At 43.4% G+C, this 15,345-nt stretch overlaps 1 long non-coding RNA gene across 1 annotated transcript; it reads left to right on the forward strand.

Annotated features, from left to right (window-relative positions):
* The first annotated feature begins 2,059 nt into the window (after positions 1–2,059).
* LOC144463460 (uncharacterized) lies at positions 2,060–6,638 on the forward strand. The gene is made up of 3 exons (XR_013491605.1): positions 2,060–2,202; positions 3,151–3,665; positions 5,587–6,638. It is a non-coding gene; the product is annotated as an uncharacterized LOC144463460 (long non-coding RNA).
* The last annotated feature ends 8,707 nt before the right edge of the window (positions 6,639–15,345 follow it).

Here is a 15,345-nt window from a genome sequence, read left to right on the forward strand (position 1 = left end):
ACACACTAACATGGTTATATAACTATTTTGTATCTTATCCAGTTTATATGGTTTAATATCTGATGAGGGTTTTAACTTTTACACTACAAGCTCAGGCCCAAAATGGCTGCCTTGGTTCAGGCACAAGTCAAACGGTGCAGATTCATGTAGGATCAGGCCTGATCTTTGGGGTCAGATCAGAGCACAAAATTACACAATCAAAATTTGACGACGATAACAGTTTTTTCTATGCAAAAAACCCCACACTTTCATCAACATGTCATGTGGAGCTATTTCTGTAATTGGAAGTTTGCTTTAACATGCCGATTTTCCGTTTTCAATGCAGGAAACTCACACACACACAAGCTGTGCCCGTGTTGAGTGAATTTGTAGTAAATTGACTGATTCATTAGGAAGAAATCAGAATCAAATTATAAACTGGAGAAAGGGGAGGAGCAGAATTTTCATGCCATTAACACAACATGCCCACAAGCCACAAGCTTGAGCTAGACATGCTGAATGTGGCCTCCAACCAACCTGGAAAGGAAGAACTTTAGACAAAGTCTATTTCACGTCTGGGTTCTGATCTGACAAAGACTGAAGAACTCTGAATCCTTCAATGCTAGATCTCTCTCGTACTGCTCTGGCTCCTCTGCCTGCAGCTCCTGCCTTGATCATTAGTCAACATGTTTTGGGAGACAAATACATATTGAAGTGCAATCAATCATACTAGCTGACACAGTTTCCATTGGACTGATTGTGATACATTTGGACAGTGTGTGACACGCAGCTGCCTTCCAGCTGTGTTTGTGGCAATCAAAGCCAGGTGTTTTTTGGCAACATCTGCAATTTTGGCTCACCATAACGAAGTAGTTTTGCTCCCCAAACCCAAACTGTCAACTCTGTCTTACTGCTGCATTTGTGCCACTCAAAGCAGGATGGCTCTTAAGCACCATTCGCAGTCTTTATTTAACCATCACCAAGTAGTATTGTTGCCTAAACCTAACCACCGACCCCTTCTGCATCAAGATACAATGCAAAAGGCTGCCCTTGGCGTCATTTTAGTCGTTTGCCCAAGTGGCAAAATATGACGAGTAGGGATGAGATCAGGTGGGAATTTCAGGAACTGTCTTGAGTGGCCACAACCAGCTTGGGCAGCCACCTGGTGGAGATCTGTATTCTACTGAGTGCAGTTAAGATGTGGAAAGTAAAGATTTTAAACTGAAAGGTATTTCAGTCAGATTTACTGACTGACAAGTTTAGCTGACATTTATTTCACTATAACGTCCAATCAATAAATTGGTTGAACTCTACTCCAAACCCTTCAGTCTGTCAGCAGTAACCTCACTTTACAAGTTACGAGGCCACTCTCAGCACACACCAACAACATGCTGGGGACCTTCGCTCTTCCATCACTGCTCTAACATGTAAGATATCCCTCACATTTCTTTAACAGCCCGTATTTGCACACAGAAACGTTTCACTCATGTATTTTTTTTTGTATGTTGACAGATTTTGATGCAGCGATAGTGCTGACCCAGACGCCTACTGTTTTTACAAGCTCAGAAGTTGTTCTGGACTGCAACACTGATTATGGATACTATGTCAGGTGGTATAAAATGGTTTCTCAGTTCACCCAGCCGTGGATCGGGATTCTCTTCAGATCGATTCAAGCCTCATCAAACGCAGATTATCTGTTCACCATAAAGAGGCAGGAGACTCTGCTGCCTGTTACTGTGGGACACGAGGCAGCTCTGCTTCTGCAGCTATATCACTGTGATTGCAAACAGGTGGTGGCTTAATTTCACAGCTACAATCTTATGACGACAGGTGAGATTCAGCCTTTTCAAATAAGACACTGCACACTATAAGAACACTACAATGTGCATTAAACTTTAACCAGATCACGCAGTGATTACACACCAAAAACCTTAATGTGAGAGACTCACTACAGATTTTATGAATTCTGACCAAAATCAGTTTAAATCAGTACATTTGAAACAAAAGACATTAATAAATTGATTTTACAGAGTGTTTGATAAAAGTCCTGCAGTGTTCTGGAATACAATCAGACTGATAAAGTGAATGAGATGTTGAAAGTGAAAGCTGGTCTCAACAGGATGTTTCAGCACCACTCCCCTTGACAGGATGTTTTCGTACCAGAATGAGAGAAAAAATTCGTCACTGTGGCATTCGTACAAGGACTCAAGCTGATCTTGATAAGTAAGTACTTCATAACTGATTACCAAAAAAGAAAGAAAAATACATTTTATGTTTTTGATAAGTACTGAAAGAAATAGTCAACTTATAGGCCTATGTTGCATATATCATTTAAAATATTTAACATGTTGTTTGGTGAACAACAGACTTTTCCCATCTGCTTTGATACCAGGCTGTGTGTTTGAGGGCAAAGCAATCATCTGCAAATAATCACCTTATTTTGAATATGTTCTACAAACAGTCTAAGATGGTCTTTGATGGGTGATTAAATTTTATCAGTTGGGCAACATGGATGGTCAGTCCAACAGGTAGTCAGTTTCTAATTAACTCAGACATTGTTTATTTCCGACACTGTCAAATTTCCTCCATGGGGTGGGGATCATATCAGCCAATCACCCAGCTACAGGCTTTCTCCTGTACCAAACGATCCTTTTTATGTCAGCATTTGAAAATCTACTCAGTCAACGTCTAATATTTACACAAACTATCCTGAATGGCATTTTAACCAGGTGTGTTTCGAAACAGCAGTCAGTGACTCAGGGGGGACTGTAGCTCTAACTGAGGCAGACACAGCACCAGAATATCTCAAGACAAGTCAGTGAACAGTTGGTTCAAGTCCACCGCTCTTCAACTTGCAAGAGGGTGGGACAGCTGTATGCTATATGGCATGACCAAGTGTTAGCCCACATGTAAACGAAGCTCGCTGTGTCCTGGTTAGTCAGTTTGCAGACTGCAGGAAGTGCACGTGAGAGTCATAATAGTAATGCTACAAACTGTTGGATCAACATGTTAGATTTCACAGATCAGAGAAACAAATGACAACATGTGATGCTGAACTTGGATCATATTATAGTATAATTTTATAGGGCACATTCAACTTTACTGTTGTGCTCAGGAATTCACATGATCTCTGATTTTTCATTTCTTCTTTCTTTTCTTCTCTTTCTGCAGAATTAACAATGGCACAGCTGCAAGATATGGCCTCTACAGCAAGTAGAGAAGGAAGACCAGCCTTGATCTCTCACGTGAGAAGTGAATTTAAAAAGAGCGCTCTTGTGTCAAGCGCTTTTTTTGGCACCATCCTTCTTTGCTTGGAGAAGTTCATTGAAAAAGAGTTTGCATGCCCTTGCAAATATGGTTTGAATGCTGTGTTTGCAATTGTGTATTTAATTGTTCCTGCAGTTGTGGTCTTTTTGCTGATGATGAACATTAAAGACTTTAAGTGTGGGATGTCTCAAAAGGAGATCTGGAAAACTGTGGCTTCCAGCTTTGTCACTGCCATGTTTTGGATCATCATTGTGTTGTGGGATGGCCATTGTGTTGCCTGTATGAAGACAACCTGGTCAGGCAGTTATGTGGAAATTGACAAAGCAGCTCCTCAGAAATGGTGCAAACCAGCCAACCTCACCTCATCACAAGAGTTGGACTACAAGAACGAGACTCAGCATTGGTTTTTCGTGTCTCAGGTAAGGAACAATCTGATGTCCCATACGCTGCAGCAGTCTTTGTTTAGGAAGGTTCCTTAATGAGTGAAATGATCTGGAAGTATCTAAGTGGCAGCCATGATAAGAGCTGGTCAAATTCTCTGAATGCTAAGGAACAATGCTTTAGTTCTTCCTTTTTGACAGTCATACTAGTTGCTCTGTGAAGCTCAGGCACAGTGGTGCTTTGAGCTAAATGTTAGCATGCTAATATGCTAAGAGTCATAGACATAGACGTCGCGTTGACTGCAGCTGCCGATTGGAGCGATGCACCTACACGGCGGCCATTTTGGTACAGTGCCACTCGCTCCTACAGCGCATTATCTATAGAGGAATGACGCGGGTTGTTTGTTACAAACTTCAGACATGGAGGACAGACAGACAGATACAGACATAAATAGAACAAAAGAAACCCAGAAAATGTTCAGGTGTGCTCAGGTCTTTATTTAGACAATTGCTTGTAGGGTATATATTGTATTTGATTATTATTATTATTATTGCTATTATCATTATTGTATTATTATTATTATCATTATTATGATTTTCATTATCACTCTCATTATGATTATTATTATTGTAGGTATAAAATCAGCTGTCTCTACCCTTTGTGAACAGCAGACCGTCAGTCTGCAGGATCTTACAGGCTCCATCACATGCTGTTATTTGTTTGAATGTACATATTAAATACATCCAATATCTATCATTAATCCTCTAACTGGTCAATCACTGCAGTCTAAGGTCTGTTTTTTTATCAGACCAGAGGCAGTTTATAGATGAAATAAAATTACATTCTAACCGAAATTATGTCTCAAATTAGTTATTTCACTAGTAAGCAGCTGTGTAATACGTGGGATTGTCTGCTGAAAACATTAAGTAGAATTTGTATTTGAGTAGTAAAACTGGCATTTTTAAAATATCCAAGCATCCTGTGTTGTAGCTACACATGTGACGTTTTTAACAAATCAAACCGTTTGGAAATCGGTCGAAAATTCAGTGAATAATTCTACTTTGAGATTGTGGAGTATCTCTGCTAGCCCTGTACCAAGATGAAACTCCGGTAACACTCCAGGGGGTAGCACGTAAAAGACTCCGTCCCAAACTCTGATTCTTCTAGCGTAACACACACACTTCATACACACATACTCACTTACAGTACCCAGCGGGGCAGCCCTCCCCCTCTCTGCTCCAACACTGACTGACAGCTGACTCCACTCATAGCACTCATAGCACTGGCGATCTGAACCGGTCAGTGGCGAAAAAAAGCACTTTTAATGCGCAAACTTATACAGGACGCATTTGCCCCCGTTACCATTGCGCGTTTTCACTTACTATTAACATTAGTGCTGTTAGCACTGTCACCTTATTCTAAAACTCATCAGTCATCACTGACTTTTAAAAATCCGGGGTTGCGTTTGACTGTCATGATTGTAACGTTACACTCGCTCTCCCCTTCCGTGTATCTAACGTTACCTTGCCAACGCCTACATCTATCATAGACGTAATGAGGACGTAATGGAGGAGGGGGAGTAGGCCTTCGGAGGGAGGTGGAGTTGTGGATGTTCAAATTTTTTCTAAGTGCTGTGTGAAATGCAAATAAGGTGAAAGTAGCTTTAAGAGCATAAATGTATGCGGCTATACTCAACAGTTGTTGAAACATTTGCCCAAAACCCTCAACTGTTAACCTCATGGTGGTGCTAACAGAAAATTTCAAGGATCACCAAAGTCAGTGGAATTCATTGTCAAGGAACCACGAATAACTTTCTAACATTTCTTGGTAATGCACGCAGCAGTTGTTGAGCTACATCAGTGGAAAACTGAACAACTTTCTACAAGATTTGTTGCAGTGTTGATAATCATCTTAATTTCATGTGTCTTTTTCTTTGTTTTTCTTTGGTCTGTGTTTTAGTGCGTAGGAATGGGGCTGATCATATTGATCATCGTAGTGTATTTGATCTTGAAGTGCTGCTGCCAACAGGAAGCTGCGGAAGTTATCAGTCACCAAGTTAACGACAGCAGGGATGCTGCCGATCACGATCGACTTTAAGAAATTAAAGGATAAAAAGATAAAATGGACATAATTTCAAAAATGAAGGAGACCGAAGGCTTTGGTTATGATTAAAGAAGTGCCTACTGTAGAAATCATTATTAAAAGATATCATGGATAAAGCTGAGAAACAACGTCATTAATCACATTGTTGTATTGAAAGTAACAAGTCTGGCAATTAAGTGGGCCATTTTGGTGAAATAAAATAAAGTTCAATCTGCATCAAAAGAAATTTATCTAAAATCAGTTTGCATGTCTAATTCCAACTTCTTCATCTGGAGGCCACGTCATGTCAGTAACTTAGACAGTGGAGACAGGTGTGTACTTGTGTGTGTGTTGTGTAAATAAACAAGTTCTGCAGAAACAGATTACATCAAGAGGCTTTTAAGAACTATTTACAAGAAATATTTTACTTAAATAATGATATCTTTTTTAACATTGTCTACTTCAACTTTAAAAGCCGTCTGTGTACAATCATATGAAATAATTAATACATGACTATTTCTTGATCATCATTATTTGTGATGATGTGAATCTTTTTGATTTTGATTTTCTGTGATAAGAATGAAGCAAGAAATTTCCTTTACTCTCTACAAAATCTTAACTGAAACAAGAGCTGTAAACATAAAAGTTGTAAAGCTAATACTTATTATATCTGTTTCATTTTGTATATTCCATCTTTTCATCAAAGTAAAAACTGTGAAATTAAAGTTTGCTTTAACTCGTCTATGTAATTACTTTGTGGTGCTTTTACTGTTGACTTTACACTTTGGTCTGTCTGAAAACTTGTAACGTCTATAATTAAACAGAAATCAAACACGAAATAACAATATATTACATGTATTTCCTTTTTCATGTAAGCTATGCATTTGCTGTATCACAATGAAATAAATAAAAAACATTTTAAATGACAATTATTTATCTTTTTATTTTTAATAACTGAAGAAATTGTTTCTTATTAATACACCAATTTATTTTTAAGTTTTTAGGGAATCCACATTTATTTCCTTCGTAGAAAAACAGATGACAGAATTTCACAAAATATTTTAAGTATCATATTCAGTTCATGTGGATTGAATTAATATTTAATAATATTTAACAGTGTGGTATATTTTAATTCATTAACCAAAACTTTCTTCCAAAAACTGTCCATATGACCTTTGGGTCACTAATGGAAGGTAAGTGTCTAGTTTCATTCACAACTGGGCCTAGAGGGACTCCATGGAGAAGGAATCACAAAGTATTGAGGTCCATTTTTGAAAGTTTAAGCCAGTTTTATTTAATTATTGACTCTTTTAGGGGAATGCCCTGATAGCTGAGTCTCCTTTAAACATTCAGTCAAGTGCCAGTGATGTAAACAAGTCTGAGAAACTGTGAATTCATTTGTACACTGTATAAGAACGTTGATGTTTTAGACAAGAACATTTACAAAGTATTCTGATCTTTGAATCAGACAAACAAGCAGAATCCCAAACGGTACTGAGATATCATCGAGTACTGTTTTAACCACTCTTTCTGTGTTTATAACGCTCAACATTCTTTAGATAACATAAGACGGAAACATGTTACACTGAACACAGAGAGTCACACCAGAGATCTGATTCCCTGTCTGACTGGGCCCAACCCAACCAGCTGAGTCCGGGCTGGCCTGGAATTTTCTTATTATTTATCCAGGCTTGAAACAGGACGGGTTCTGGCCAGGGTACCTGTTTTTTGTTTGCTACTTGTTGGCTGCAACAAGGGGAAGAAAAGTGACGCAACAACGGAGCAATATAGTGGAGAACAGGCAAGGCAACTTGGTTGGCAGTGTTTGCTTCTGCCTCCCCAGCAGTGGGAGAGGCGCACATAACATGCAGCAAAGAGCAGTGATCATTATCTGCATGCCACATCGCCGTGGGCCTTGCACATTAGATGCACCAGAGCACAGCCCACTCTGCCAAACCTGTCATGCACAAGATGACAGACACTTAAAATAACAGAAGGAAGAGAAGGAAGTGGTGCAACGAAACACGTCATCCCTCAGCTTGTAATACATTTTTTTACATTTAAAAATATATAATATATAAAATACAGTATATTTTTTACAGCAGAAATTCAGGTTTTTAATGGAGCTTGAGGTGACGGAAATCGGGGCCTGGAATTGGGCCTGATGGCTCCCGACCCTGTCCTCCTTGCTTCTTTTAAAATGTCTTCTGTTGTCAATTCAGTATCTTAGGTTCAGCTGGCAGGTACTTAGAAAAACACTGGAGATAGGCAGAATCTGGTGCAATCGAGTTTATTGTGTTCACAGGCAACAACACAGACAAACTCACGAGTCAGCCTCCGGAGGATGACTGAAAAACTGCTCTCAGCGCTCTGGCTTATATGCTGGTGGAGGTCGAAGAGATCTCCACCCATTTCTATAGTCCTTCCCCTTTCGATCCGTTTTTACTGGTGGCAGACTTTTGCCGTTATTCCGGTTCAAGCTGGAATCTGCCACCAGTATTTCCGGAACAATTCTTGCTCTGTTTTTTAAAAATCATGTGATCTGTGGGGACTCACATGCTATAGTCCCTCGTGTTCTTAATTTTAGAAAAACATGTGATCCCGGATGACTCTCATGCTGCAGTTCCTCGTGACACAATCATTTGAGTGTGTGTGTGACCTTTATGTAAACTCTTAAGTGCATTAAGCAGTACAATCATGTGAGTGTGCTATCTTCTTCACCCAACACGTGGTAACTTGTATAAGTGTCATTGTAAGTTCACAACATCATGTGAGTGTAGGTTAGTGCATTATATCATTACACAGCGCGTAATGATTATGTGTGTCAATAAGAGTTCATAACTAAAATGTCACTAAGAGTTCACACCGTTACATTGCATATTACACACGAATGCAGGGTTAGTCTTTGCAAAAGTTTACACACTAACATGGTTATATAACTATTTTGTATCTTATCCAGTTTATATGGTTTAATATCTGATGAGGGTTTTAACTTTTACACTACATTCCCCCCTTTGGGGCTCCATAGTCCCACACAACACCTTTTAAGTCACAGAAGAAAAATCACAGAAGAAAGGGTGAAAATATATATATCCCCCCTTTGGGACTACATAGTCCCATAACATTAGCTTAAGATCAGTCAGCACCACACATAATTTCGGTTTCCAGTGATTATATCAGCAGATCAGTAGTAAATATCACTCAAATATCACACATAAGTCACAGAGAATAAGCGCTAGCCTAATAATGTCATCTTGTGGCATGAGGGTGTAGAATGACATTCGTATACAGTGATTGTGACTACAGTCAGTACTAACATGTGCTACAAAGGATACCTGATAATTTTCACATATAGTGGTTACAGTTTGGCATGATCTATATCTACCATGGTTGTTAACATTGTCCCTTTACAGTCCCTCAAACCCGTAGGCTGGCATCCGCAAGCGTCGGTAGTTCGCCAGCTGACTCTTCAATGTGTCGACCTCTTCTTGTGTGGCCTCATATGCATTAAGTTGCTGCTGTAGGGTATCCCTGGCCCGAGTCAGGTCGCAGACTTGGCCACGCAGCTCCAGCACCTGCTGCTCGAGACGACGCAATTGTGCCCTGTGCAGCCTCTTATTGTCTCCCTTCCTGACTGCGTAGGTACCGCGATGGACTCTGCGAAGCCTCTTTCGCAGGTTGAGGGGAAGACTGCGCACCAACCGGCGAAAAACCAACGCAGGAACAAGATGAAGCTGGTCACGCAGCTCGGCTGTCAGTCTCAGATGTTGGGCTGTTGCTGGTACTCCATCAGGCAGACATCGGAGACTGATTTCTACTGCGTCTGGATCCACATTGTACTCCTTCTCTAGGAGAGTGCGGGTTTCCGGCGTTAGCCCGTGCACGCTCAGGTGACCCGTGTTTCAAGGTGGGGGGCTAGCCCGACGTGGCTCAACAGGTGGTGGGGTGGTTGGTGAATAGCTGTATGAATAAGCAGCACTGTCCTCCGTTGTGGTGGATGAGGCAGGGGAACCTGTTAGCAATATGTCTCTTCGATCATTGGGTTGAGGGGGTCTATCTTGGGATGGTGCTTGTGAGGTGGAGGGTGCCTGGGGCTGTACTGGGTCCGGTGACGGATACGGGGGAGGGTAACGTGGGCCTGAAGTGGCAAAGGTCCAATCTGGAGTGGGAACAGGCCAATCTGCTCCTTGCCCAGGGCCCATCTGGGTTTGACCTCCCTGGCTGGAGGCATTAGCGGTTGGGTTGAGTGACTCTGGGCAGGTTCCCGCGTAGCTGGGGCCTGCAACTGGTTCCGGGTTTGGGCGGGACAGTAGATAGCGGATCAGGCTGGCATCACACGTGGTCCCTGCTGCTGGTACCAGAACACAGGCTGGTCTCCCTGGTTCTGCTGGTCTGGATGTGGTGTTCTCCAGGACCCAGCCATGTTCTGCTTTTATCTTAAAGGTGTAAAGGACATTTTAGTACACTTTCCCTATAATAATTTTTCCTTCCCCCTATTTACTCTTAGATTTTTACGTCACTCATAAGTCATGCAAAAAGGATTAGTATGTTAGTCATAATGAAGCTTAAGTACTGGTGAGCAGTAGTATTGGTCTGGTGACAGCAAAGTTGTCAGGGTCTTCTTATGCAATTTTGTCATACACTTCTTCTGCTGACTTAGATCTCTGACCATATTGAGCCGTTCCCAATGCCCTGTTTTGTAACATTACCTCATACCGATTTCTACATTTTCCACCTGAGCCCTGCTCTTGTTTTTTAGTGAGCTGTCTCTGGGAACCAGTCATGTCTTCATAAGATTCGGCGCCGGTGGGTCGCGGCCCTTGGTCTATTACAACAAATTGTCCTGTAACACTTGTCATTGTCCGCTTGATTACTAGCCGCACCAGGGGAAGAACACAGCAGGCTATCGTGAGAAGGGCCAACACAACAATTCCCAATAACATTCCCATCATTTTTAATATTTTCTCAGGGGATAATGTTGATAACCAGTCCCACATTGAGGGGATCCTGGTGTTCCAGTTTGAGTGTTGTACATGCTGATCTCGTAAGGTGCGCGTGCCTTCCAAAGCTTTGGTCAAATTGCCACCCTCCCCCGTGTGCATTGGAATGACAGTACAACAGTGTTCCCCTATTATGTCACAGACGCCTTGATCATGGGCTAGCAGGGTCTCAATGACAAGTCTGTTCTATACCGTCATTAGGGATGTGGCATGTAATTGCTCGTTCACTCCTTCAAGGGCCCTTATGGTCCAATTCACAAATCTTTGTTGGTTATACCACAAATAGTTTACCCAATGGCTATTGCGGGCTATATAATGAGCGTTCACTACAGTTCCCCAAATTGGCCATGAGCCCAATACCCTGCCTGTCTCTATCCATTCATCTGCTATAGCCTGTTGGTCCCTAGGGACTCCTTGTGGTATCTGGTCCCATGTAATGTATACACTAGCATCCTCCTCCCAGGAACGTCCCTGAGGTTCAGATGACCTACGGTGTCTCACTGGGGTGCTGTTAGTTAAACTGAGTATCGTAATTGGTCCTGTTAACATTGCTGGGGCGCAGAGTCCCGTCCAATTGGCTGGCAGCACTGCTTTTACCTGAAGGTCATTTTCACATATCCAAAATATGTCTGCCAACGGAGTGGTACCATTGGTCAAATTTAGTACCCAAATCCAGGTGGTATCATTATAATTTTGGCCTAGAACTATAGAATCATCACCCCCATTGACCACCTGGTGGCATTGGATTTTGGCTTCTCGGGTTGTATTACATACCTTCTGTGCCTCTGAGAGCTGCAGTGTACCTGCTGACGAGGACACATTTCCTATGATCTTTTCATACCTGCATTGAATCAGCCTCTCTGACTCCTGGGAAGTGTTAGTGTGGGTGGCATTGCTCAGCCAATGTTCTATCTTGTTCCCTCGTGCTACGCAAAATGGGAATATGAGGTCTGGTGTCAAATGTACTACTGGAGGTACCTGGAATTCTTGTTGGAACTGATCAGAGGCATTTTTAAAATTTTCTGGACAGATTGCCGTTGTGTTGGTCCATCTCTCTCTGCCCGCTGCCATCCACATGATACATGCAGCAAAACATTTATCCTGCTTCCAGCAATTATCTATGTCTGGGAGAGGCCTCACTCTAGGTAGGCCCCTCCTTTTGTGGCATGCTACACACGTAATATTGGTTACCTGTTTAGCAGAGTATTCCAGCCATTGATAAAAGGCATTGGACTTCCAAGTGGAGGTTCTTACTAATTCCACCTGTTGCACTGGCACATCTCTTGGCTTCCTTGGGGATCTGGGGCCTAATTGAAGCCATTGTCATGCCACTTTTAGGGATATAGTGAACCCTACTTCCATATTAGTACAACCTCTCATACTACACCAAACTCTTGCTGTCACCATTCCCTCCATGCTACAGCGCGATCCTATGGATCGTCCATGCAGTCTAATGTCTCCTGGGCCCTCCACCAATACATCATCGTAAGCATGTGATTTACAGTAGGTTAGTCGTATTGTTTCCCTGTAAGGTAGCTTTCCCTGTTTTGCAGCCAAAGCTCCTAGCGCCAGCAAGCACTCGCCTTTCTCTTTCTGGTCTCCTTTACCCTGTGCTGCTCCCTCACTCTGGTGTACTCTCGTTGCGATGAGCAATAGGGTTAGTATTATTACAGCTACTGTGCCTACTTTAGCTCCTCGTTGCATGCTAACTGAACCCTTAAGTCTGCCGAGGGGCTGGTCCCTCTCCAGGGTCTGAGTCTCTTGTGTCTGTGTCTCTTGAGTTTGAGTCTGAGTCTGAGCTTGAGCTTGAGTTTGAGTCTGAGTCTGAGCTTGAGCTTGAGTTTGACCTCTCTGGGTCTCTAGCTTCGCCTGTTTCTGAGCTAGGGCTTTCCTCTCTTTCTTCTCCTTCTGTCTCTGCTCCCACTCCCTCCGATCCTTCTGCCTCTGCTGCCACCTCTCTCTCTGCACTTGTCCCCTCATGATCTGTCCTATCACTAGCAGGTGACGACTCATGAGACTGAGGTTGGCTGTCAGTCCCGGGGGATGAGGAGCCTCCCTCTGAAGAGCTCTCTGCTCCTGTCGATACCCTCTCTGGTAAGGACTCACTCTGGGCTGAACCGCTGCTGTCACTCTGGGCTCTCTGTGCCCTGCGTCTCTGCGCCACACGTGCAGACCTTCTTGTCCCCTGTTCCTGTGGGGAGGCGTCGCCATCCCCTTGTGGTTGATCCCTTATTGCCCTTGGGGCGGCTTCGCCGTCCCCTTGTGGCTCTGGAGTTACTGCCCTCTGTCTGGCTCTAGGTCGGGGAACAGGTGGTCTCTCTGAGGTGTTAGCTCTGCAGCAGTGGTTAAGATGGAACCAAATGTCCTTACCTTCGACTTTCAAGGCAGTTGGTGTAGCTAATATGACCTTGTAAGGGCCTTCCCTTCGCGGTTGGTCCCACTTTCTTTTGAACACCTTGACGTACACCTGTTCTCCAGGCCGTATTCTCTGGAGGTCCTCAGGGATGTCGACCCCTCTGTCCTCTGTGGCTCCTTTCACCTGCTGGAACACAGCCCTGTGGATACGAGTTAGACTTCGTAAGTATTCAAACATTTCACCTTGCAACTGTTCCAGGGACGGTCCCTCATGGGGACCTCTTAAGTATGGTAGCGGCATGGGCCGGCCCGTAAGCATTTCATGCGGTGTTAGATGCGTGACTCGGCTGGCTTGTGAGCGCATAGACATTAGTGCAAGTGGTAAAGCATCCACCCAGTTAAGCTTATTTCTGCTGTCTGCCACTATCTTGGCTATTTTTGTTTTCAAGATACCATTTGCTCTTTCTACCGCTCCCTGCGATTGGGGATGGTACACACAGCCAAATTTTTGTTTGATTCCTAATTGCTTTAATGTCTCTTGTATGACATTGGACACAAAGTGGCTGCCGTTGTCTGATGATATGGTATCTGGCATTCCAAATCTCGGGAAGATTTCCTGACACAAAAATTTTGCGACTGTTCTGTGGTCTGATTTTGCAGTGGCTTTTGCCTCCACCCACCTACTATATCTACATATGACCACTAAGACATATCTCAGTCCCCTTACTCTTGACTGCGGTCCCATGTCTATGTAGTCCATCATGAGGTGTCTGAATGGTCCGTCTGGGGGTGGTATGTGTGCCAATGGGGCTGAAAAAACTTTCCTGATATTATATTCTGCGCAAACGTCGCATTCATTTAGTACTCTGTCTACCGTGGCTGCCATGAATGGCGACCACCATACTGCTTGCAGTTTCCTTAGGATCTCCCCCCTTGCGCAATGGTCACTACCATGCGCCCAAATTATTGCATGTCTTAGTAGTAAAGTTGGTAGTACAAAGTGGCCATGGGCATCTAGCCAAACTCCGTACAATGGACCCCGTGTTGGGCCCGTTTGCGTATTCTTAATAGCTCCACGTTTTACCCATAGGCGTTTCTCAGCCTCATCTACTCTATCTTGAGCGGCTATAAGGGAGGGCAAGGATGTGAGAGGTTCACAATCTTGTATGGTTAACATGGGTGCCATTACTGCCCCTATTGCTGCTTGTTTGGCTGCTTCATCTGCAAGGTTATTGCCTGTAGCTATCAATGTGTTGGTCTTTTGGTGGGCTGGACATTTAATGACAGCTAGGGCTGTGGGAAGCATCATGGCTTCTAACAGCTCGAGGATGGCAGCTCCATGTGTTACAGGGGTGCCATCAGCTCTGCGGAATCCTCTCTGTTTCCAAATGTTAGCATGAACATGGCACACACCATAAGCATATGCTGAGTCCGTGTAGACGTTTAGTGATTTCCCTGCAGCTAATTTACATGCTTCTGTCAAAGCTTTTATCTCTGTGAGTTGGGCTGAGCAGGGCTGAGTAAGCTTCCGTGCCTGTAATGTGTCGAAGGTTTGGTCGTCATTTTTTAGCTGAATGATCCCGTAGCCTGCATGGCTACCAGTGGCGTCACGAAAACATGAACCATCCACGAACAATGTGAGGTCAACAGGAATTGGCTGATTATGCAGGTCCTCTCTAGCCCGCATAAACTTCTCTGTGTCATGAATGCAGTCGTGTGGAGTACCTTCTGTAGGTAATATCAGTTTAGTGGCGGGGTTAATGATGGTGCAGCGCTGAATGTTGAGTTCAGGGGCTGACAGGATTACCTCATAGCCCGTGCGTCTGGCTTGCGTTAAGACGAATCGTGGACTAGTCAGTAGTGCATGAATTTGGTGAGAAGTATACAGCGTCACAGGATGTCCCATGGTCAGCGATGAGGCTTTCTGAAAGGCAAAAACAGCGGCTGCCAGTCCCTGATAGCAGGGTGGCAGGCCAGCCTCAATGTTATCCAGTTTAGTACTATAATATGCCAATGGCTGTTTACCTGTGGGCGTGTCTTGCATCAGGACGGCACAGGCAAAACCTGATTTTTCTGCAACATAAAGATGAAAAGGTTTAGCATAATTTGGCGTCCTTAAAGCTGGAGCGGACTGCATGTCCAGTTTCAGGGCTTGGAACGCACCTTCTGCTTCCTCTGTCCATGTTAACTGTGCTGTGTTATTTGTCTGTCCTGCTGCTCTTATCAGAGCCCTGAGGGGAGCAGTTTTTATAGCATAGTCGCAGATCCAAGGCCTGCTGTA

The sequence above is a fragment of the Epinephelus lanceolatus genome, chromosome 5, assembly GCF_041903045.1.
Source record: "Epinephelus lanceolatus isolate andai-2023 chromosome 5, ASM4190304v1, whole genome shotgun sequence".
NCBI classification, from domain to species: Eukaryota; Metazoa; Chordata; class Actinopteri; order Perciformes; family Serranidae; genus Epinephelus; species Epinephelus lanceolatus.